The sequence below is a fragment of the Rhinopithecus roxellana genome, chromosome 8 (genome assembly GCF_007565055.1).
Source record: "Rhinopithecus roxellana isolate Shanxi Qingling chromosome 8, ASM756505v1, whole genome shotgun sequence".
Taxonomy (NCBI): Eukaryota; Metazoa; Chordata; class Mammalia; order Primates; family Cercopithecidae; genus Rhinopithecus; species Rhinopithecus roxellana.
This window is the reverse complement of record NC_044556.1, coordinates 72,538,620-72,552,895: the sequence shown is the minus strand read 5'-3', so window position 1 is coordinate 72,552,895 and position 14,276 is coordinate 72,538,620. Positions and strand designations below refer to the sequence as shown.

At 42.1% G+C, this 14,276-nt stretch overlaps 1 protein-coding gene and 1 non-coding gene across 4 annotated transcripts in view; one reads left to right on the top strand and one right to left on the bottom strand.

Annotated features, from left to right (window-relative positions):
- The window catches only part of HHAT (hedgehog acyltransferase), a 377,292-nt gene that overhangs the window by 45,827 nt on the left and 317,189 nt on the right, over window positions 1-14,276 (top strand). The gene's annotated exons all lie outside the window — the stretch shown is intronic.
- Window positions 4,158-4,270, bottom strand: LOC115899332. The gene has a single exon (XR_004059066.1). It is a non-coding gene; the product is annotated as a U5 spliceosomal RNA (small nuclear RNA).

Here is a 14,276-nt window from a genome sequence, read left to right as displayed (position 1 = left end):
TTTTAGTAGAGATGGGTTTTCACTATGTTGGCCAGGCTGGTCTTGAACTCCTGACCTCATGATCTGCCCACCTTGGCCTCCCAAAGTGCTGGGATTGCAGGCGTGAGCCATTGTGCCTGGCCTTCAAAGACCTTTTTAATGAAACAAATAATATTTCCCATGAGCTACTAGATAGAAAAGAGAGAGAACTGAGCAGGGTACCTGGTGGCTAAGAATTAATAAACAAATTTGCTATTTATCCATTCACAATGTAGATGCTATTTTTCTTTCTTTCTTTCTTTCTTTTCTTTTTTTTTTTTTTGAGACAGAGTCTCACTCTGTCACCCAGGCTGGAGTGCAGTGATGTGATCTCGGCTCACTGCAACCTCCATCTCCCGGATTCAAGTGATTCTTCTGCCTCAGCCTCCCGAGTAGCTGGGACTACAGGCATGTACCACCACACCCAGCTAATTTTTTGTATTTTTAGTAGAGACAGGGTTTTTACCGTGTTAGCCAGGATGGTCTTGATCTCCTGACCTCGTGATCAGCCCACCTCGGCCTCCCAAAGTGCTGGGATTACAGGCGTGAGCCACTGCACCTGGCTGCAGATCCTATTTTTACATGAGGCAGAGAGCTACAATTCCTATTCCTGTTCTCACCAGGAAATCACTAGCATCTTACGTTTTTCCTACCTGTCTGCAAATTTACATGTCAGGAAGAAAATCTAGCATGGATGAGACTAGACAAAAGGTCTTGTACTGATGGGTAAAGAGCTGGCATTCTTTGTGTTCACAAGAAGGAAGCAAACTTGACCTTCCATCGCTAATCATGGGTTTTTTTTCTTATTTATTTTTTTGAGACAGAGTCTCACTCTGTTGCCCATGTTAGAGTGCAGTGGTGCAACCACGGTTCACCGTAACCTCTGCCTCCCAAGTCCAAGCGATTCTCGTGCCTCAGCCTCCCAAGTAGCAGGGCCTATAGGCATGTGCCACCATACTTGGCTAACTTTTTGTATTTTTAGTAGAGACAGGTTTTCAACATGCTGGCTAGGGTGGTCTCAAACTCCTGGCCTCAAGTGATCCACCCGTCTCGGCCTCCCAAAGTGCTGGGATTACAGGTGTGAGCCACCCCGCCTGGCCTAATCCGTGGGTTTCTTGCCCCTGCCATTTGGAGACTCTTCAACCCACATTCTTTGTCTGGAGGGGCTGGCATGGTACACAGGAATCTGTCTCTGCTAAGCGAGCCTCTCTGGGAAGGGGAAAAATTGTATAAAATCCAATTTTCTGTTATTCAAGACAGGCTGAACATTCACACACACAGCCAAATCACTTATTAATCTGCTCCCGTCAGATGGAGGGAGGCAGAGATATGACAGACATGCTGGAATAATCTTTGAGGGGCTGTGGCTTAATGAAAATGAGTTAAGGCCTAACCTCTATAAACTCACCAGAATTTACACACATGAAACAAGGCAAATGTTGCCAAGAGATCAGTGTTCTTTTACAAGAAGTCCCCAACCCCAATGGGCATGTTCACCTCAACTCAGCAAACATTATCAAGAGTCTCCTAATGTTTGAGGGAGTTTGATGGAAAGATGAAGACATTCCCACTGTTGAGAATGGTGAGAAATTTCTCAGTCACAAAGCAGTTTACAAGTCAGTGCTTACTACCTGCTTTCTGGTCTGGGTTGTGATAATGCTGTGGGTTAAGGAAGTAACAGGCATTATTTCTCTACTCAACAAGTTTATACTCTATTTGAAAATTCCAGGAGGACACCCCTAGCTTTAATACGGCTGATGTGTGAAGTATGTAACAAGAGCCAGGGCTGTACACAGCCAGGACAGTTGGCCCTGCTGGTGGGTCCTGCCTGAAAGCTGGCCCTGGCATGCCGTTTCACAAAGTGTTTCCATATGTAGGATTGTCCCTAGTCGGTGTAGCCAAAACTTGCTGGGAGAGTTTCTAGCCTTGGAATGATCAGAGAAGACTCTCTGGAGTAGGTGGATTGGAGCTGAGTCTTGAATAGAAGTACTATGTTTTGAACTGACCCAAGCCTATTTTGTTGTTTAACAAAAATAAAGTTCTTTGGTTTTACTCTTGGTAACTTCTGGCATTTGGAGGTGAATAGGAGTTAAACGTCTTCTCTCCCACAACCTTGCCACCAAGTGGTATGTTAAACAGTGAAAGTGTCTAACTCTGAATTCTCCTACAAGTATAAACATTCATTAGATAGGGAGGTACAAAACCCATCATTGAGCCTGTTCCTGAAAGCTTGTGAAGCCTCTATTGTTTGTCTCTAGGTACTCCAGCAAGCATCTTGCAGACAGTTCCTTCTGCAGCTGGTGCAGTTCTATTCTGCTGGCTGAAGCAGTTACCCTTCTAGTCTGATTAGAGGATAGAGCCTTATTGAAGCAAAAGACACAGACCAAGAGAGTGTTAGACCTTCAGTGCTTTGGGTGCTGGGCTCAAGGGAGGTTTTTTTTTTTTTTTTGATAGGGTCTCTCTTGGCCAGGCTGGAGTGTGGTGGTGCCAGCACCATAGCTCCCAGAATAGCTGGGACTGTGAGCATGTGCCACCATATCCAGCTAAGTTTTAAAATTTTTGTACAGACAGGGTCTTGCTTTGTTACCCAGGCTTATCTCAAACTCCCCGCCTTAAGCGGTCCTCCTGTCATGGCCCCCCAAACTGTTAGAATTACAGGTGTGAGCTACCACACCCGGACTAATTTATTTATTTTTTAAAGACAGAGTCTTGCTCTGTCATCCAGGCTGGAGTGCGGTAGCATGATCATAGCTCACTGTAAACTCTAACTCCTGGGCACAAGCGATCCTTCTGGCTCAGCCTCCCAAAGTGTTGGGATTACAGGCGTGAGCCACTGCACCTGGCCTCAAGGGATTCTTACATACTTCATTAGTACAAGGGTAATAATGAAAAATTTTAATCCATCACATGTTGAGCACCATGCTTTTCATTAGTAAAATATTTATTCCTAACATTCCTTATGCTAGTTAACTTTCAGGTGCAGCTTTAGGTACCATGTTGGAATTATTTGAATTGTAGTCATGTGTGGGAGTAGATTTCTGATTAGAATCCTTCAAATGCCAACTCACTCTTTCTGGACTCCTTATTTGGATACTTTCAATGTTAAGAACTGTCCTTAGAGGTGGATTAAAGTTAATTTACACACAAACATATAAGTGCTATAACAGGATTCAAAATTATGTAAGTGCCATAACAAGACCCAGAGAGAAAGGGGGAAGGGATTATTCCAGCCTAGGGCAGGTTGAATAGTGGCGGGATCTGAAATTTGGGGGGAGGTATGGGGAAGCGGGAAGGAGGGAAAACATTTCCTTCTCTCAGTACATTTCCTAAAAGTGGTGCCTGTCAGCATTCTTAAAAAGGTTATTACCTTTTAAAATCATGACATGACAGTTGATAAGCCTTTGTTAAAAAGAAATTAAGCAGCCGAAGCAAGGTAAGAGCGAGATCACAGGGGCACGTGGGAGAAGATGTAAAGTGGGGTGTCTTTGTGTGGGGAACTGACTGATGCCACTTTCAGGGATGACAATAGCTGCCGAAAAGTTTGAGATGGATGAAGGTTTGTTATTCCACCATAATTTTCCTCCCAGGTTTGATGAAAGCAAATCTCAGGTCAAATTCTATCTGGCATATGTACGTTTATTAAACGCTTGCTAGGCAAGCAGTGGAAACCAGTTTACACCAAGCTGATCAGTGGAATTGATGGAGTCCTTTAAGGAGCTTGCATCACCACCTTGCATTGAATTTCTTACTAGGTAGATAGATAATAGAATATTATCTAGAGGGGGATGGATTTGGGGTTTTTTTAAAGACAGGCAACCAGAAATTCTCCAACCATGTGACTGAATTTAGGATCTTAAAGGCCATTACTTCAGGGGGAGTCTCTCTAAATTGTCTAAGCCAGTCTGTGTCTCTAATGTTAATGTTGTTAATTAGCGAGTCAGATGTCACCAGGGAAAGTTATATGACTTTTGAGATATATGACTCGGAGCTTTGAAATGCAAAACAAGAGTTAACGACGGTCTTAGAAGTTCTATTATTCAGTGTTTAAGCAAACAGTGAACAGCAACAATGTGTAACCCTGGAACCTGAAGCTGGACTACAATGCTGTCTCTTAAGGTCTTTCTTTATAAAACATAATTCGCCTTGCCCAAGGCAAAGCTTCAAAAAATTAGTTTAAAACTGATTTGCTTCTCTCCACGGAAATCTTTAGTAAAAGGCGAAAGATTTGTTCGATTTGAAGAGAAACCAGTGAATACTGAAAGGAAAGGTTAACTCATTATGGCAGTAACTGCAACTCCTAGTACAGCGATGGTGCCTACAGTTCGCACAAAGAGAATTACTGCCTACAGTTTGCACAAAAAGAATTCTTTAATCTTCACATAGTTAGAAATGTTGAGTCAAAAGAAATATTCTTTTAAGCTTTAAATAATTTACTATGTGCAGGGTACTATGGGTATGCAAATGAGATGTTGAGTCATCACCTTGAGATTCCACACCTTGTTATTCATCGGGTGCCTTTGGTGCTACCACTAGGGGGCGAAGTAGAGGACATGCTAGCTGGGTTCTAAATCCCATCCTGGGTTAACCATAGAAACTCTCGTTTTTAGCCCTTTTTCTATAATGGGACTTGGAGTACGATTTGTTATCTTTAGCATCGTCTTATTTTGAAACAATTACACACTTACAGGAAGTTGCAGCAATAGTACAGAGAGGCCTTGTGTACCTCTACCCAGATTCCCCAGTGGGGAATCTTTTCTTCCCCCCAACTTTTAATTTTAGATTCCAGGGGTACATGTGCAAATTTGTTACCTGGGTATATTGTGTGACGCTGAGGTTGAGGGTGTGAATAATCCTGTCACCCAGGTACTGAGCACAGTATTCAATAGTTTTTCAGCCCTTGCCAGTCCTCCCTCCCACCCCCCAGCAGTCCCTGGTGTCTGTTGTTGTCAACAGGAGGACCTGATGGTTAGCTCCCCAGTGGGGAATCTTCCATAGTAAACTCAAACCCAGGAACTTGACATTAGTACAACCCACAGACTTTAATCAGATTTCACCTGTTTTGCAGGCACCTATTTGTGTATATGTATATAGTTATGTGCAGTTTTATCACATGAGTGAATTCATGTAAACACCAACATGATAAAGATATAGGACCTTGAAGAGCTACTCTGTGCTACCTTTTCTGTGGCCATACTCACCCTGCTCCTCCTCATCTCTAATCCCTGAAAAACCACAATGCTTTTAATATATATGTATATGTGTATGTGTATATACACACACACATTTAGGATTCTTATATCTTATTGGTGAGAAGATATTTTTATCATTCTGCAATGACCCTTTTTGACCCTGGTGATTTTCTTTCTCTGAAGTCTACTTTATCTGCCATTGATAGAGCCACTCCCACCTTCTTTTGATTCATGTATGTATGCCATATCCTTTTCCATCCTTTTAACTTTCCACCTCCCCATTTCATTATATTTAAAGTGAATTCCTGTAGACAGTCTAGAGTTGGGTCATTTTTCTAGCAATCCATTCTGCCAAGCTCTGTCTTTTAATTGCTGTGTTTAATTTGATTGGAGTTTATTCAGCTTCTTGAATCTGTAGGTTTATGCTTTTGGCCAAATTTGGGGATTTTTCTTTTTTTTTTACCATTATTTCTTTGAACATATTTTTAACCTCATTTTTTTTCTTCTTTCTTTCTGGAAAATTTAATGACAACAATGTCAGGTCTTTTGTTCTTATATCAAGGGTCTCTGAGACTGTATTTTTACAGTCAGTTTTCTCTCTCTCTTGTTCAGATTGGGTGATTTTTATTGACCTATGCTTAGGTTAAAAAAAAAAAAACTCACTGTGTCATCCAAGCTGGAGTGCAGTGGTGCAATCTTGGCTCACTGCAATCTCTGCCTCCTGGGTTCAAACGATTCTTCTGCCTCAGCCTCCCAAGAAGCTGGGATTACAGGCATGTGCCACCATGCCCAGCTAATTGTTTTGTATTTTTACTAGATAGGGGGTTTTGCCATGTCAGCCAGGCTGGTCTGGAACTCCTGGCCTCAAATGATCCACCCCTCACAGCCTCCCAAAGTTCTGGGATTACAGGCGTGAGCCACCACGCCTGGCTCAATAATTCTTTCTTATGTAATCTACTTTTGCTATTAAGCCCATCTAGTAAGTTATATTAAGTATAATTAATATTGCATTAATGTAAATATTAATATATCAACATTTACTTCATACTTAATTTTATTTTGCTTATTGTCATTCCGTAGGTCCTCAGCTCTCTAGCCCAGTCTGCTCTTTTCACCATTCAGAATCTCCTTGCATTTGTTTTATATATTACATCCAAGGGTTTTAGCTGTCATTAGCGGAGGGATAGGGATAAATGTGTGTACTATATCTTGCCTGAAAGCAGAAGTCTCTGTGTTGGAGTCTGTGTTTTAAAGTAAGTTTCCGGTATCATAAATAAGGTGAGTTATTTTATTAATACACAAATAGGTTTCTGAAGAGAGATGGTAGAAGCAATGCACAGTGGGGGAAGGATGGGGCAGTGTGCCCTGAGGATGTGGTGAGCCTTGGTCTTGTTCTTGTCTGTCTCTATTCCCAGTCTCCCAGGTTCCTGGGCTGCCTGTGATGGCTGGTGGGTTCACGGGTGATCTGGGTGGGGAGGTGTCTCTTGAACAGCTTGGGCAGCTAATGGGCAAAGGGGACAGATGTAAAGATGTATGGGAGTACTCTTCAACATAGCTCTGCTCACCTGTTTCCCTGGTCTTTCAGGCAGTGTGTAAAGTAGAAAGGTGGTATCTGGGATTATGGAGGGTTCCCTTCTTCTTCCCCTAGATAGATGGCAAAAATGTTAGTTCTCCCCTTTTCTCTCTGAGATTATACTTTCTTTCTTAATTGGCCTTCTGCCCTGGAGATCTCCAACATTTTGGGCCTCCATGTGGAGTTCCAGTTTGCTACGTTTGCCCACTGCAGAGACGTTCTGTACAAACCAGTTTTCTTGCATGTGTGAAGACTTCCTCAGCAGAGAGTAAATTCTCTGAGTGTAAGGATCATTTTAGGGGCTGTGGCCCCCAACAGGCTGAGGATCTTTTTTCCTTCCATGTTATTGTGACTCACTTTGTCTTTCTGATATTCTGGGGAAGTGACATTAATGGTATGTGTGATTTATTAGCATATTTTGAAGCTGAGGAGTCATGATTCTGTGTAATTTGTTCTCCAGTCATCTCATTCTATTACATTTTTTTGTCATGATCTCTAATTTGTTTATCACCTTTTTTCATCGTTTATAGCTCTTTTTTTCTATATACCTTGTAGAAAATATAGTGTTTTTCCAATTTGAGAGATGTGGGGAAAATAAAATAGTTTTGTGCCTTCAACTTCACCCTGAAATTTAATGTTTCTTTTTAAACATTTGCTTCCTTCTTTGCTGGCTTTAGGAGGAAAGGAAAGGTGGAAATATGGCATAGACAGAGCAGGGAGACAGTATCTATTCATGTTAAACCGAATAGATTCTGCAGTCTTGCTCTCCTGCATAATCCAAAGTGACTTCTGAGAAATAGGTAGGTAGGTAGGTAGAGAGTTGTGACCAGAGGAAGTTACTGAGTTTAGGTTGGCAGTTGGGCTGAAGATAAGCGAAATAACTTACCCATGTTAATTAGGTCCTCTTGTCTTAAGAGGCTTTCTCTTTTCTTCTTCCGCAAAACATCTCCGCTTTACCATTTTACCCTGGACCAATTTGCCTGGCTTGTGTGGCGAGGGGCAATGAAGAGGCTGGGAATGGTACACAGTAGAACAGGGCAGCCTGGGCCTGTCCTGTTGGCAGCGTCCCTGCGCTTGTAAGCGTCTTCACCTATGCAGGAGGGTGACGATGTTTCAGCAGGGACTTTGTTATTTCCAGAAAAAAAGGTTTTATTAGTGGAAGCATTTTATCTTTCAGAAAGTATTGACTGGGAGAGAGTGTTGTCTCTGGAAATTGTAAGCAGTAAAATGATTTAGTTCAAATTCTTTTAGAAAGAGAAAAAGCAGTTGTTGAAGGAAAAAGAAAACTCTTCCAATAATTGCTCAATGAATCGTTAGCCTGGGTTCATTCGGAGAGCAGCGCCTCTTTTGTGCAGAATTCTTACAAAATTAGTCTCCTTTTGTGTTTCTTGTCTGGAGATTTACGGGCCATTAAGGTCAGTTTGCTGCCTTAGAATGTGCAGGGAAACATTTATGATTTCAAGAACCTCATAAAGGTTTTCTCTGATCGCAGATTTACTCAGTGTAATTAGATATTATATATGGTCTCAAAGTAAACAATAAGCAAATAATGCTATTTAGGAAATAGGTACACAAACGTGTAGTATTTCTGTAGTATTTTATTTTTACAACTTGCTAAATATGAAGATAAGGAAAATAGTAAATATATTCAGCTCTATACTGTTTTCTCTGAAGGAAAAAGGTATAATAATGAAAAATATAAAGTGGTTGGTAAGGTAGGCCATTTCTTTTTTTTTTCTTTAAAAATTGATCTACAATAGTTGTACACATTTTTGGAGTACATTTGATACTTTGACATCTCTATACAGTGTGTAATTATCAAATAAAGGTAATTGGGATATCCATCACCTGAAACATTTATCTTTTTTTGGTATAGAGAACATTACATATCTTTGGGTTTTGAAATACATAAATGCATTTGTGACTGTATTCTAACAAACAATCACTGCCTTCATTACCTAGTTCTTGAGCATTCATTTTTGAGATGGAGTCTCGCTCTGTCACTAGGCTGGAGTGCAGTGGCATGATCTCGGCTCACTGCAACCTCCACCTCCCGAAAATAGCTGGTGTTTTCTTCCATGTCATTTTCTTCCATTGAATAGACTTATTTCAGACTAGTGTCCTTCAAAGTGAATTGTTTTCATAATGCTTTTGTTATTAAGCTGGAGCTGGATGCCAATCAGAGGAAACATTTCTTCCATAGTATGTTAGTCATGGTTCCACTGCAGACAACAGAACTATTGCAGTCATTTTAAAAAGACAATTATTGCAGGGATTTAAAGACATTTCAGAATAATGGAAAGACCTGTAGGAGCAGGCACTAAGTGAGCTACCAGCAACAGTTCTGAGAGCCACCCTACACATCTGCTGCCACATAGCTCCTGGCTTGAGAACCTAGGGCTCTGGTGCCACATCTGACAGCTTCAGCATCTCTGAACTGACTGGACTCTAGAATCTCCATCATGGCTGCTGCAGAACAGCCAAAGGGCCTCTGCCACCATTTTCTTCAGAAGTCTCGCAGCCCATGCCTCGTTCCTTTACCCTCAGAGTCATCGTGTTTGTATTTGTTCATCAGAAGTTCAGCCATTTTTAGACCTGCCAGCTACAGGGAATTCGGTGATATGTAGTTTTCAACCTTCTAACCTGTAATGTGTAGGAAGTAATGCTAGAGAGGATTAAATAGTCATGGTTAAGTTAATTGGCAGTCCCTGCTGTACAAGCAGATGTTTTCTTCTTAGGAAAAGATTAAGATGGTTGCTTTCCTGAATGCTGAAGTTCCTTTTTGTTAACCGTGGACTCACTTCTTTTCAGTCCACAGTCTCTAGAACTTTCTTCTTTCCTTTTTTTGGACTGGGTTTGGGATCTTGAACAGCTGAACTCTCTCATATTCTAACTATGGGTGCTTCTAACTGTTTCAGGATGTGCAGCTTGAAAACTCCTGGAGTTGTGTTTCTGGGCCTATCAAAGCAAAATCGAGTTTGTTGTTTGTTCATTTATTTATATATTTACTGAACAAACAAGGACAGAGCACTTCATACATTCCTGGCTGTATTCCAGGTGTTTTCCATACTTTAGTTTATGTGTTTCTTATGAATATGAAATGGGTCCTCTATTGTAATAATACTATGCTTTGGCCATGTCTTGAGAGTCAGTAATTGATTTTTCAGAGAGTGGGCCTTGAGCTGGTCAGGATAATCTGCAGAGCAGATCATCCACTAGAACTATTCTGTGAGCTTATATTTTCTCCTTACCTGGGGTTATAAAGGCATTCTAAGCCAGACACTAGGTTCTTCACTTTTGGTATCTCTTATTCCCCTTTCCCAGCAGACTGTGCTGATACCAGGTTCCTAAAAATAGTTTGACTCAATGTATAATCATTCAAATTTTTCAAACTTTTATTGAGCATCTAATATATTATGTTTATTGAAGGATACAATGCTTAATATACATGTAGACCCTGTCAGAAAGAAGCTCACAGTCTAGTGGAGAGACAGCTCAGTAACCTGTAATTAAAACACAATGGGGGCTGGACATGGTGGCTCAAGGCTCTAATCCCAGCACTTTGGGAGGCTGAGGAGGGTGGATCACTTGCAGTCAGGAGTTCGAGATCAGCCTGGCCAACGTGGTGAAACCCCATCTCTACTAAAAATACAAAAATTAGTTGGGCGTGGCGGTGCGTGCCTGTAATTCCAGCTTCTTGGGAGCGGAAGCAGGAGAATTGCTTGAACTCGGGAGGTGGAGGTTGCAGTGAGCCGAGATCATGCCACTGCACTCCAGCCTAGTGACAGAGCGAGACTCCATCTCAAAAATAAAATAAAATAAAATAAGCCGGGCACGGTGGCTCACGCCTATAATCCCAGCACTTTGGGAGGCTGAGGCGAGAGGATCACAAGGTCAGGAGATTGAGACCATCTTGGCTAACACGGTGAAACTGCGTCTCTACTAAAAATACAAAAAAAGAAAAAAATTAGCCGGGCGTGGTGGCGGGCACCTGTAGTCCCAGCTACTCCGGCAGCTGAGGCAGAAGAATGGTGTGACCCCGGGAGGCAGAGCTTGCAGTGAGCTGAGATTGCACCTCTGCACTCCAGCCTGGGCGACAGAGCGACACTCTGTCTCAAAATAAAATAACATAACATAAAATAAAAAAATAAAAAGCACAGTGGGATAAGTTGCTTTGATACAGGTAACCATAGTGGCATATTATGAGAGCATAGGCAAGGGACACCGAGTCCAGGCTGAATGGATGGATTAGGAAAGGCTTCCTGGGAGAAGGCTTGCCTGAGCTGAGACCTGAAAGGTAGGTCCTCATTCACATGATGCTTCAGTGATGGTTTTTCCAAATAGAGGGAGCAAAGTGTGGGAGGCCCAGCTGCATGAATGTGGTGCTGTGGGGTCAGAGGGGTCAATGCAGTTGTAATGTGGGATGGTGGGGGCAGTGAAGGTTAGGTAGGACGATGGAAGCGTGGACAGGGGGACAGGGCCATTTTATGAAGAACTGCGTGAGTCTCACTGAGAAGTTTCTCTGGAATGCTAAGGGGAGCACATGAAGAATATTAAGTGGGGGAAATAATATGATCAAGTATGCTCTTAAAAATATTACTTTGGTGCTGTGTAGGGGGCATGGGATGGAAGGAATTAGGTCAAATGGGTAGAAGTGAGTAGAGAACAGTCTGCAGAATTGAAGTAGGTCTAGCATATAGTACAGGGAGGAAAACGATTTTGCAGTAACTCCAAGACTTCCCTCGATATCAAAGCCTAATTGATGTGCTGTGATTGAGTATATGAAGCAGCATATACTAGATGCTTAATAAAATTTCTTGAAATATTTGAATGATTATACAATGGGTCAAATCATTTTTTAAAAGGTTTTATTTATTTTTATTTTTTTGAGACAGAGTCTTGCTCTGTTACCTAGGTTGGAGTGCAGTGGCATGATCTTGGTTCACTGCAACCTCCACCTCCCAGGTTCAAGTGATTTTCATGTCTCACCCTTCCGAGTAGCTGGGATTGTAAGTATGCACCAGCACTCCCAGCTAATTTTTGTATTTTTAGTAGATACGGGGTTTCACCATGTTGGCCAGGCTGGTCTCGAGCTCCTGGCCTCAAGCTATCCACCCACCTCAGCTTTCCAAGGTGCTGGGATTATAGGCGTGAGCCACTGCACCTGACCTCAAATCATTTTTAAGGCTCATCCATGGCCTTTCTTAGACTCTGCATCATTTGTAGATGTAAGCTTCTGAGCTGATAGCAAGCTATATACAAATGCCATCAACAGGCATAATAAAACAGTGCTCCTGACCCATCTCACTAGGAGATAAACAGTGGAACTATTCAGCAGGTCATGGACTGATTACAAAAAAAAATCCAAAAAGACTCCAAAAACAGTGGGGCCAGGGATCTGGATTGAGGAACTAGCAGACTGAGCTAACTGATGTGGTGACAGGGTGAATTTCTCTCATTCACTTAGGGCGTCTTGGTGAGTGCCTTGGCACTTGGCTTGGTACTTTATATTTTAGTCTATTGACCAGGCCTCAGTAGCTATGCATTTGTGTTGTTTTCAGCTGGAAAATAGTCCTCAATTTTCTGGGGAATGCAAGAGAAAGCACAGAACCAGAATTTTAGCCATCCCTTGTGATAACAACACAGTACTCCAGCTAAGCGGCTGAGAGTGAGTTGTGATCTGGCAAGGTTTAAGGGCGATGAGAATTCAAGGCTAGAAGGAGGAAAGATTTACTCAGGAGTGAGTTGCTAGGGCAAGTTCTCACTTGCCAGGAATTTTTTCTCGTAACTTTCTTCCCTAGTGACATAGGGGTGTGAGAAGGGGGGACCACCCCCTCTCCACGGGTGGGTGACAAGCACTTTCTTAGTATTTCTTTCCTTTAGCCTGGAAAATAACTGTCTTTCCCATTTTCTGAAAGGCATCTTAGACATTGTGCTAGTGGAGACCTTCATTTTACACGCAAGGAAATTCAAGTCCAGATAGTTAAGTGACTTTTCCAAGTTTAAACAGGGGGAGAAATGTGACAAGTACTAGATGGCCTGATTTTTTGGCTCCCTTCCTTCTCCCCGCCATTTTAAAGGCTTACTGAATGTTTAAAGGCACATAGGAGACAGATTTAAGTCAAGGTTCTTGCTCTCGGAGAACTCCATTTTTCCCTCCAGAGAGAAAATACATGAATAAAAGTAATATAATAAATATGCCATAATGAAAGTTCTAAAATTGAGATGTGGATGACAGAGAAGGGAGTGCAATGAGGTCCACCTGGGATGGGAGCGCAGGGATGGGAAAGCTTCACTTCTGAGCTGACATTTGAATTGAACTATTTAGTGAGTGTTTTGTGCATGTCACTGGGCTGGCTTTGTGGTTATGGGGCATTAATGAGGTGCACTCTGGGTTGGAGATTGTCTAGTCAAATAGTTTTGTGGGCCAAAGGGGTGGGAAGGCAGAGAGTCCAGGTACAGGGACAAGCATGAGTAGAAACGTCTCAGAAGAGGTTTTCCTCCTTGGCATCAGACAGGCCTACGTTTGAAACCCAGTTCTGCCCCTTACTAGATTTGGACAAATAATCTGCTTTCTCTGAGCTCCAGTTAACTCATTAGTAACACGGAGATAAAAAACAGAACTACTCAAAAAAGAAAAAAGAAGAAAAAAGGAAAAATGAGCTTCAGGCCAGGCGCAGTGGCTTATGCCTGTAATCCCCGCATTTTGGGAGGCTGAGGCTGGTGGATCACTTGAGGTCAGGAGTTTGAGACCAGCCTGGCCAATGTGGTGAAACCTCGTCTCTACTAAAAGTACTAAAATTAGCCAGGTATGGTGGTATGCACCTGTAGTCCCAGCCCCTTGGGAGACTGAGGCACGAGAATCACTTGAGCCTGGGAGGCAGAGGTTGCAGTGAGCCGAGGTTGTGCCACTGCACTCCAGCCTGGGCAACAGAGTGAGACTGTCTCAAATAAAAAGAGCTTCAAATTGCTGACAGAAAAACAAAAACAAAAACCCAAAACGTATGTATTTCAACTACATGACATTCTGAAAAAAGTAAAATATGGAGACAGTAAAAAGATCACTGTTTGCCAGGGATTGAGGCGGGGCAGGGTCAGGGTGGGAGGGACGAAGAGGTAGAGTACAGAGGATTTTTAGGGCAGTGAAACTATTCCGTATGATATGAAAATGGTGGATATGTGTTTTTATACATTTGTCCAAACCCATAGAATATGCAACATCAAGAGTGAACCCTAATGTACTTTGGGTGACAATGATGAATCAGTGTAGGTTCACCAATTGGAACAAATATATTACTGTGGTGGGGGATGCTGATGGAGAGGGGTTAAGGGGTCTATGGGAACTCTCTGTACATTGTGCTTAATTCTTCTGTGAACTGAAAACTCTCTAAAAGATAAGGTCTATTAAACAAATGAACCACTTTAAAGATTGTTATGAGGTTGTAATTAGAAAACACATACGCGAATGTTCATCAGTGATTGTATGGGAAGAAAGG